Consider the following 10,903-nt stretch of genomic DNA (forward strand, 5'->3'; position numbering starts at 1 on the left):
GAGCATGTCGGCTCCCAGGACGCGAATAGCACCTGATAGATAGCAAGGTCCGGAATGCAACTCCCCCCCGTATGTAGTTCGCTTCCAAGAACAGAAGCGCCGTGATCTATTCAATAACCGAAAGATGCCTTTGCACACACAAATTGCAAATTGTTACTAGAATAGATGTTTGAAGGTGTCATAGTGGTCGGAGATGTCCATCATCACACCAAGTTCAAAAAACCCGATAAAAGGGGGGGTGTTAAACATGTCATAGCTGATTGTTTGATATGCATTTTGTATATATGTAACTGATGTACGTAATTCACTCTCTTGCGTCCCTCGAGGTCTAGAGATACACGTCGCGGGGCGTGAGACCGAGTTGGCTAACTGAGACTTTTGCTTTGCAATAAAACCGTAGCTTTGGGAATACAACCTCGTGTCTGCCGTCTCTATCGTGTGTGGTGATCAGCCTTGTTTCTATAGACGTCAGGGTTCCCTAGGGGCCCCTTTCACCGGGGCCCTCTGGAGGTGGATCTCTTTGCCTCCCGAACTAATACGCAACTTCCAAACTTCTACTTTTTTAAATTTATTTTTTATTTGTATCGGCTGAATTAAATCAACCTTTCAAATATAGAAATTCATATATCAAAAATATGCATTAAAACAACCGAATTTACACAATTGAAATACCACTATGACAGTCAAGCATGAGAGTCAAGATCAAAAGTAAAATTGTGCGTATACATAAAACAAAACAGACGCAAAGTAACAGTTAATTTCATAAATGTTAAAAATTACAATAAAAGAAGAAAACCCAAATTTACACAAATCTTTGGATCTGTCTCAATTAACAAATATAAGTAACCAGACAACAAACAATCGGCACTATTTGCCAAATAATAGCGCTTTCCCTCACATCGGAACAAACAACGACAACTCTAACCAAGAGAACCTCATTTTTACTTATGGATAGCAGATCGCAGTTATATGCATGTATTAGTTGAAGTTCGTCAAATTAATATTGATAGAATAGTACAATAATATGAATTGAAGAATATTCATTTATATACCGAATAATGACACTATGTTATATGCTCCATCTTCCAGTTTTAAACTACTCAAAAAAATTAATAGTTGCAATTTGTAATGGCAAATTACCTGAACTGAGGATAGTAGATCAACATTCACGTTGTGTTACGTTCCCCAAGTATTTACTGTGTCTAGTAAAAAAGATCTCTTGCTTGGGCCTAAGGGGTCGACACTCAGTGATTAAATGTACCAGGGTTTCACAAGTGCCTCCCTCTAGGCAAAAGCAGCAGATGTTATTATCGATTGTGATGAGCCTACAATTTGCTTTTAGATCATTAGTAGCCCATAGATTAAACCGTAGATGGAGTATACCACTCCGGATTTTGGGTGAGGGATAGCATATTAAATATAGCGGCAAGGTATAAACTTTTTTTGGAGGAAAACGAAGAAGGTCGTCTTCCCGGTAAGTTAAACATAATTCTCTTTGTTTTATCCAATCTCTCTGATAGATCTTAAGTTTGGCTTTCTCTGGGTTGCTGAACAGTAGCTCTAGTGATACTTCTGCTTCAGCTAAGATTTGATATACTTTCCCAAGCCAATTACTTATAAATGTGTGTCTTACCGAGAACATGTATTGAGACACTATTTTTAACAAAACATTTAGGTTAGTTGATATTAAACATTTCTTGAAAAGAGCGCACAGTTGCCAATTATAGAGAGCCTGGAGCGATACCAACCCAAGCTCATATCTGATCCAAGCCGCGGGAGTACATTGGGGTAGATGTAGTATATTCTGCCAAAATTTAGCTTCCCACTTTGTAAATTGAAAGGGAGAATCGCTTGGCATGGTTTCCAGACCATACAGCAAGGTTGGTACAATTTTCATCTTACAAAAATGCCAAGCAGGCATGATAGAAAATTTGCCATATTTGTACATAATAATACAGGCTTGGGCGGAAGCTGTGGTTAATTTAGACTCCAAACGCTCTACGTGGCCATGTGCCTTCTTTTTTCCTTCAAACTGCATTCCCATATAGTTGTAATGTTTTACTATTGTGACTGTTGACTGATTGATGGTCCATACATAAGCCAACGGCCCAGAACGCTTGGGCGAATAATGCACAATTTGCGCTTTTGCTACATTAATTTTTAGCTCATTCAGCTGTATGTAGCAATGAAAGGCAGCTAGCAATCGCTGCAGACCAATCTGAGTTTTTGAAATTAAAACGAGGTGTCTGCATACATTCATGTTTTTATCTGATGATTATTAAATGTCTGCGAATCTGAGACGATATCAGATAATGATGCTCTGACGTCGTGAATAAAGTAGTTAAAGATGGCGGAGGCCAAAGAACAACCCTGCTTCAAACCTCGATTGGTGATTATTTTCTCTGAAAGTGCACCATCCATGGTAATCCGAATTTGAATGGAGGTATTGGAGTGTAAAAAATGAATAATGTCATAAAGTGTGGAAGGACACTGATCTCTACGTAGTTTGGATATAAGTAACAAACGACTGACTGAGTCGAATGCGGCGTGAAGATATACAAACGCAAAGAAAACTTGTTGCTTTTGCGTGTAACAATGGGCCTTAATGGCATTGAGAGCCAACAAATTGATGTTGGTTGCCATGCTGGCCACGAAGCCAGTTTGATTGGGATTGCGCAGATTACATTGCATTGTCCAAGCATTAGAATCGTGCAAAACCAATTTGGTAAAGATCTTCCCCGGGGCGTCCAAAAACGCAATTGGACGATAGTTTGATGGAATGCCCCGATCCCCCTTTTTGAAAATGGGGATGATGATGGAAGTCTTCCAAACAGCGGTATGTTTAATATGCCTCTAAAGATGGTTTGGAGGATATGTGCCCATTAATGGGGGTTTGTTTTGAACATGTGATTGTATAGCCCATCAGGGCCCACTGCCCTCGAAGCGCTGGTCTTCACTATTAGAGCATAGATTGTGTCATAAAATGACTCAATCTGCCAAGGTGAAGCGGATATAGGTTCGTAAGGCAGGTCAGCATAAAGTGGGTCAGCATATAAGGTGGTAAAGTGGGTAATCCAATTACGTTCATGTACTCCATTGATTTGGGCGTCTCCTTCCTGATGATAAGTGTGGTTATTTAAAAGATGCCCCATTCCGGCTGAGTTTTTATTACACAGTGCGAGTGCCATGGCCTCGCTATCTTTCTGAAATAGAATGGCTTTTCTGCCCCTTACCCAGTTTTTATACCTGCATTTTGCAGTTTTTAGATCCTGCCATCGGGACGGAAAGGTAAAGGCAAGGAGTTGTTTTTTTTTTATTTTCCTGAACTCTGCTCGAATACAGTGAGCTTCAGAATCAAATACATGGGAATGACGAATTTTATTATCATATGGAATTGAGATTGTTTTGACAATAGGTTGTGATAGGTCAGAATACTGTGTTGGAAGCGCTGAAGTAGAATTAGCATCAATCGCATTCTTAAACCTGGCTAAAGAATTCGCATTCCATCTCACTCTAGTTCAAGCTGTGTTAACAGTAAGTTCTGGCCATTAATACAACCTCTTGTCAGTCTGAGACAAATTTCAATCAAACTGTGTGATCAGAAGACTGTGATCACTATGTGGATGATCTTTTATGGATAATTTTTGTACCTTCTGGAAGAGCTTATGATCAACATAGACATAATCAATGATGCTAGTGCTCGAGCCACGATGCCACGTGTAATGTGGAGGCAAGTCACGCGGCACTGCACCGTTAACCATGTGAAAGTTGCGCTCATCCATAAAGGTTATCCATTTGTGCACTGATTGAAGTTGTCGTTTTTGGTTCCAATAATCTAGATCGAGATCACCTACGATGACAGTGTGGATGATTTCAGAATCTGCTAATATGTTCTGAAAAATGTTGGTTAGACCAGAGTAGAAGGCATCGTCTGACATCGCTAGTACATTACAATAGATGTTAATCAGGGCAAAGGATTTGTCGTTATTGGTTATTTTAACAAGCTGAATATAAGCACCCACCGAAGCCCATGGGGTGATGGTGAAGCCTGATAAAATATGAGCCACCACCAAGAGGCCAGAAGGGGGTCTACCTCCACTAGCGATAGCTGGGATCAAAACAAGCTTGTAGTTGTCCAATATCAGAGCGCTAGTTAGCCATGTTTCTTGAAGGGCTATGATGATACAGCTCGGGCGTATCTTTAAATAATAAATGAAGATGTGTATGGCCTTTGGTGTTCCAACTTACAATTGTAAAATTAGATAGGGTGCTACGGAGTGGTGGTTACTGGTGCAATAACGGGGTTCTTAATGAATCGCGACTTTCGCTGTTAGTGCCCTGGTAGATGTTCATTTTTCATGTTGAAATTTGAGACCTTGGAGGAGCAATTTCTGGGTTTTCGGCTAGTAAGAAGCCCATATCAAAGAGTTGCATTTTGCACCGCCAAATGGATTGCCAAAGTACTCCAGAAGGGATCCATAGTCTGACTACCGAGAGTTTACAGTCAGCGAAAAATTCAATTTGCTCAATATCTAATGTAGATATGTTGTGTAGTTCTTCAATTTCTCCAAAAGTATTTAGGAGACTGCCGATTTAGATTGTATACTGGATAATTTCCTTCTTTGCACTTTATGATGAATGTATGGAAATTGGCTCGATGAGGATGCAAGTTTCGTGAGGAGATCTGTGTATCAGCCTTGCGCGGTGTCCATTTCAAGTGGGCCTCAGATCCATGAGTCTTAGGAGGTCGGGTTTCCTCCAGGCAGGATTTAAGATTAGTTCTGGTGGGTGTGTCAGATTGTTGGCAAGGGTGAGGATCAATTGGACACTGCGAAGCATCAACCATGGGCTCATGAAGCTCTGCAGATTTAAGAAACACTTTGTCTAAATTAGTGGTTAGATATTCATCAACTCTTTTCTTAAGTTCCTCCACTGCAGCTTGAGACATGCCCGAATCACCAGAGAAACTGTGATTAGCTTGGGAAGCAAAGGACACTGTTTTTCAAGTTTGTGGATGGTACACACATCATTGGGGCGGCTCTCGCTGTTTCCTGTGTGGACTGCCCTGTAAGCCCCTGCGGGATTGTAACTGGAGGAAGCTTAACAGAGGCAGAAGGGGCATCTGATTGAGTGGGCTCACGAACCCACTCGACCGCCGGGAATGTATCCTTTGAGTGGTGGAGCGTTTATACCAACTGAGTAAGTGGGGAAAAGGAGTTATCGCACCATTGATTCATGGCAGAGGCGCCAGGTAAGGGTACGGTCTCATGGACAACCGTTCCCTTCACTCGCGACTCTGCTTTGTTTGCTGCGGGCACAGTCACTGTTTTCTGGGCTTGGTGAGATGTGGAAGTTTTGCCTAGGGCTTTAAAGAAAGGGTGGTTTTTTAGGGTGGTTTTTGAGTGTTTTGGGCCAGCCATGTTCTTTGTTTTTTTTTTTATAAGAGATAACGATCTCTTTTTTTGAGAATTTAGGATTCCTGGATTTGAGTTGCTGTAGGTGCCCTTGACCTGCACGCGTTGGAACCTTGACTGTGTTGTCTTCATGAACAACAGGAATGGGTGCTATACCAGTGGAAACCAACTGATTTGCACTGGCTTTCAATTTGGGCAACCCAGGAGACAATTGGGCTAAAGGGCGTATGATCCCGGGAATGGGTGGGAGAGGACAAGGGGCCACGACCAGAACATCCACAGCCAATGGGGCCTGTTCTCCGGGCTCAACCACATTTTGCACCTCTAAACACTCAACCGAGGCACTCAATACCTCCAAAGCCAGGTGCTCAAAACCCCCATTAACATTATTCTCCTCTAAACACACAACCGAGGGGCTCAGTGCCTCAGATACAGAATGTTCAATACCCCTATGGTCTTTTTTACATACATTTTGAGAGGATAACTATTTTGTTAATTCCGCAAATTGAGTAGATTGAAAGGAAACTTTTGAGTCTAAAGATTCAAATAATTTGCACAAACTGTAGATGGCAGTATTAATAGCGGTAAGAGCAGTTTGGATCAAAAGTAGATGCTGAATTGTGTTGTCAGACGTGGGGGGTTTGTTTGGACAGGGGGTGGGGAGAACATAAGACTGTAACATTGGGTTAGAATGTGCAGTTCATGGCTGAAAAGATACGGATTGAGAGCTGAGCGTAGCATTCACGTCCCTCATAGAGATGGGGGACTCGCGCTGACTTGCATGGATAGAAATAACAGAATGATCTGGATACAAATGCTGAAAGTCAATAGGCGAGATAAGCATATCCAAAGTCGGCCTGGCCGGGCAGTTTTTGGTAGGGGCTAGAGTGTAACATCAGACACGGGCTGTGGATTCACGCGCCCCAGTGGTGTGCAAAATAAATCATGTACTCTTCCAACAATGCTGCCTCATTTATTTGTGCATTGAATGAGAACCTGGTTTGTCTGCTGGCCATAGAAGCTTTTGGCGTTACTGAGGGGGCGGAGAAAAAAGTTTGAGGAATTGTCCCAGAACAGGGGTTATCTTCTGATGTGGGCAGTCTCATCATTGGAAGTAATAACGGGGAAATGGCCGGCATGTTGGATGTGAGTTTATACACTGCAAAGGTCATTGCTGTAACTTATGAAGTACACAATGAATACACAAAAGGAAAGGAAGATTTGAGAAATGTTCAGGATATGTAATTCAAAGATTTAAAGACACCAAATAGTAAATACCTGATCTCCAGTGGTAAAGACAAGCACGGCCACGTATGAAGCTGAGCAATGAGGGCCGTACGGACCGGCAAAGACTAGCATGGCACGGGTGTCCAAGCGACATCCAAACGGCCAGCTGTGGTTTCGCCGGGGCCCACTACTTAGTTCAATTTAGTGCAATTGCTAGGGCTGGGACAGAACACACAGAATTTGCCCTCTGCTGTGCTGCCGCTGCACGCAGGCAGCAAACAGCACCTTTGGAAGCAACTTCGGAAGCGCACGCTGAAGCGCGTGCACTGGGATGATGTAGCTCGGCCCAGAAAAGAGGCGGGCTCAGTTGAGGTGTTGCTACCCTGTGGCAAACAGAAAAAACTATTATTGAGCTAACAGAAGCAAACAGAAGCAAAGTCCACCAAGACCACCAGGTCTATGACTAGTGCAAACTGTATCGTACCACAAAGTCCAATTAGCAAGTATTCCGGTAGCTGATTTCCAACGGCGTTCAGGCAGCGGAACGTCCCAGCAAACAGAACCTTTCGAAGCAACTTCGGAAGCGTGTGCACTGGGATGATGTAGCTCGGCCCAGAAAAGAGGCGGGCACAGTTGAGATGTTGCCGCCCACAAAGTCAAATTAGCAAGTATTCAGGTAGCTGATGCCCAACAGCGTTCAGGCAGCGGAACGTCCCAGCAAACAGCACCTTTGGAAGCAACTTCGGAAGCGCCAAAATTCTACAGTAGGAGACCAGATCCGGCAGCAATAGTTCTTAATGCCTTCCAACAGGACTCCCCCATAATTCGGGGGTATGCCTTTCCTCCATTCATAATGATTCTAAGACTGAGTCGGCAAGTGAGACTCAAGAGGGCAAAATTAGTTTTCGTGACACCCCTTTGGTCGTCTCAAGAATGGTATCCTGCTTTGCTGGAGATAAAGATTACCCCAGAGTTCTTCCATCAGTTCCCCAGATTCTTTGCGACCCAGTAAACAATGTCCACCCACTGGTTCAGCAGTGAAAATCTGCAACTTGTAGTTTGGAAGATCTGAGGGGTTCCTGGAACCTCCAGGGACTTTCAATTACAGCTGCCTCTGTTGTCACAGAATACTGGCCCCGAGAACTCCCAAAGGTTATAAAACAGCTTTGGGGGTTTGAGTTTGCTGGTGTGTGGCGAGAGATATCGGATATTAAAGCCCTAGATATTACAAACAGATCTTTCTCTCCTTTTGGAGTATGTTTTGCTATTACTAGACCTACTAAATGTTGGTCTACTTCCGTTAATTATCCTGCATATCCGGAACAAAAAGAATTATGTGTTGTTAAATGCTTAAAACAGAATGAAGTTGTCACAGCTGATCTCAGAACTAATGGTCAATTACAGCTTTTAATTTCCTTTCAAAAACAATTTAATCTGTTGTGTTATGATAGGCCCAAGTATACCCATAGAGAGAAAAACTCAATAAACGTAACTTCAAGTGCACGAGAAAATCCAGCTTTTATTCAGAAACGAACGGCTAGAAGAGTGCACGAAAGACAATCTCAAAACGGCATTAGGAACAACATGGTTTTAAGTTAGAAAACCGTCACAGCTGATGTCATGGTTAGTAATTATCATAAAAAATATTCACTTAGTGGAATATAGTGGAATATAGAGCATATAGCTATCTATAAGTAATACTTCTACAATTGGTTCTTTCCCAACTAATAACTCCTCCGAGGTTGATCCTTTTCAAAATGATACATTTCAATCTAACTTGCCATTTGTTGGCATTCTACTACAGTATTCGATAAGGTGAAGAAAGTTCTGATTAGTTAATTATTTGTTCATGCAGCCTTGGGCTATGATATGCAGTGCCAAAGTATGTGGCAGGGAAGGAGAGGTAGGCGAACCGCTGTGAGCCGGCCTTGAAAAGTTACTCCCATCTTGTTCCCATGCTGATGTTTTCTCCTCCAGACATGTTCATGGCCTTGGTATCTTGTCCCCCTCTCTAGATACACAATGAGTCTAACAGGTACGCTATCTAATTGGATAGGGAATAAATGGTCACTGGTCCGACCACGTGATGAGGGGCTGCTGTGCTACAACCATTTCCGCCTGTTATTGCATTTTCAACTGTCCAAACGTGTGTGTGCCTTTCTTCAGTGGCCACATGGGGCGCTATATGTTTATTCATTATGCTACCAATAAAAACTAATAAAATTAATAATTGCTTGCTGTGCCCTAGGAAAATGCTATCTGGTGTGGTTTCAACTCTTAGAACTCCCATTCGCACACTGACCTTGGTGCTTGGGCTGCTGTCTGAGCATGTGAGGGCTGTAATTTTGTGTTCAGCTGCAATATTTCAGTATTGAGGCCTTGCAGGGTTCGGTCTGAGTAATGGCGGTACTTCTGCTCTTTCTCTGCCATGTTAGTGTTCTTCATGTTTTGCATGCGGCCATTCATTATTCCCTGCCCGTGTATGCTGCAACCTCTACCTACCTGCCCATGTCAGGACTACTTGTATAACCCTACCTGGGTATTCTGCAACCTTTCCCTGCTTTTGTGAACGCACATTACTTCTCGCCCCACTTGTGAAGGCACAACCTACCCTACTCTTCATGGCGGCTGCGTGGCCATTAGTGTTTTCCTGACTGTTTACATGTTTCTCAGCTTGTACTTTTGTTTATGCTTTGGGGCGTGGCCAGACCAGGTGCATCTCTCATCTGCACCATCAGGTGTCTTCTCCAACTCTGGTCAGATGGGTCATGGCCCTAGCTGGCATTGATGTTTAGTCGTTTGGGGCCCATTCTTCTAGAGCTGTTATGACGTCCAAATCCTTGTTAGCAAGAGGGTCTCTACAAGACATTCGGAGATAGCCTGATTGGTCTAGAAATTGCACCTTAAAGGCGCTTTTTTTTAAACACATCATGCCTGTTTCACAGGCGGTAGTTAAATCTCTATTGATTAGTTACAGCACACCTGTGGGCACGTTCACAACGTTATGGGTGCCTTGCTTGTATTTTTTCTTTTAAAGTTAACCCTTTAATCTTTGTGCTGGCAGTTTCAGTAAAGCGTTTAATGAAAAACGTACTCCTACGTTGTCTTTATTCAAATTTACTATTTTCGTACACAGCTGGCTACGAAAATCATTATTTGACACAAGTTCCCAAAAACATTCCGTCTAATTGAGCCCGTGGAAAGCTGTGCAGGACGGGCATGAACCCAATGAAGGGCGGTTAGGTAAAAGTCCAGAAAATATCAAAGCCTGAACGTAGTGACTGAGAGCAAGACTGAAAACGACATTGCTGCCAACATGATCAATTCCAATCTCTAGGTGATTGATTACCCATGCCCGTTTTTTTCTTTGCATTTTGGGACTTGTAGTCCGAGTTTTATAATGGGAAAAGCAGAACTACAGGTCCCAGAATGCAACGGAATCAAACAGTACTGGATAAGCACTCACGGATTGGATCATGTTGGCAACTATACCAAGATAACACCTGCGAAAGATGGAGCTCCAGATTAGCCATTACATGGCACAGCTAAATGAATGAATAATTCAGGAACGAGTGGCTCCAAATGAACTAGTGCGGACTTGTCCTTCAGTGCTGGCCTCCAACGTAAAATGGGAACTCTCTCCCGGGTGAAGTGCACAGATGTTTGGTTCACGCAAAAAACGTACAATGACCCATATTCGTGTTCATCATTGATACCCCTATAACAGTATTTCAAATACTCGGGACTCCAGCGAAGGTATGCGCGCTCTATTTTACGCCCAACAACACAAGTCATCACACTGTCACCTTTCTTTCTTTCTAATACTATAACAAGGTTGCGTTGATATGGGTAAAGTGTGGTACACATGGAAGTGACTAACAAAATGAAAAAATACTAGGCACTGCTGAGATTCGAACTCAGGATCTCCTGTTTACTAGACAGGCGCTTTGACCAACTAAGCCACAGCGCCAACTGCGAGTGCCCACCGCCGAGTAACTTCATAATGCACTCGCCGACTTCTTTTGACATCTCTTTATGTTGGTGTTTTCGGCAACACTCGCGGTTTTTCGTCCGTGTTTTTTCTCCACCAGGAAGACGCAGAACCAGCGCCACCTGGTATATAAATGGACGCTTTGGACAGGCAGCGAGCAGAGTATTTGGTTTTCGTTAGGTGTGTTATAAACATTGACAATCGTACGCTGCGGATATTGGTGAGCCATTTATAGCGTATACATACCAAGTGAACAGGGGATCTTTCAAAT

At 42.9% G+C, this 10,903-nt stretch overlaps 1 non-coding gene across 1 annotated transcript; it reads right to left on the reverse strand.

Moving 5' to 3' along the window:
• Positions 1–10,537: 10,537 nt before the first annotated feature.
• On the reverse strand, positions 10,538–10,611 carry TRNAT-AGU (transfer RNA threonine (anticodon AGU)). Its single transcript has one exon. It is a non-coding gene; the product is annotated as a tRNA-Thr (tRNA).
• Between the last annotated feature and the right edge of the window lie 292 nt (positions 10,612–10,903).

The sequence above is a fragment of the Ambystoma mexicanum genome, chromosome 1p (assembly GCF_040938575.1).
Source record: "Ambystoma mexicanum isolate Mex_15411 chromosome 1p, UKY_AmexF1_1, whole genome shotgun sequence".
Taxonomy (NCBI): Eukaryota; Metazoa; Chordata; class Amphibia; order Caudata; family Ambystomatidae; genus Ambystoma; species Ambystoma mexicanum.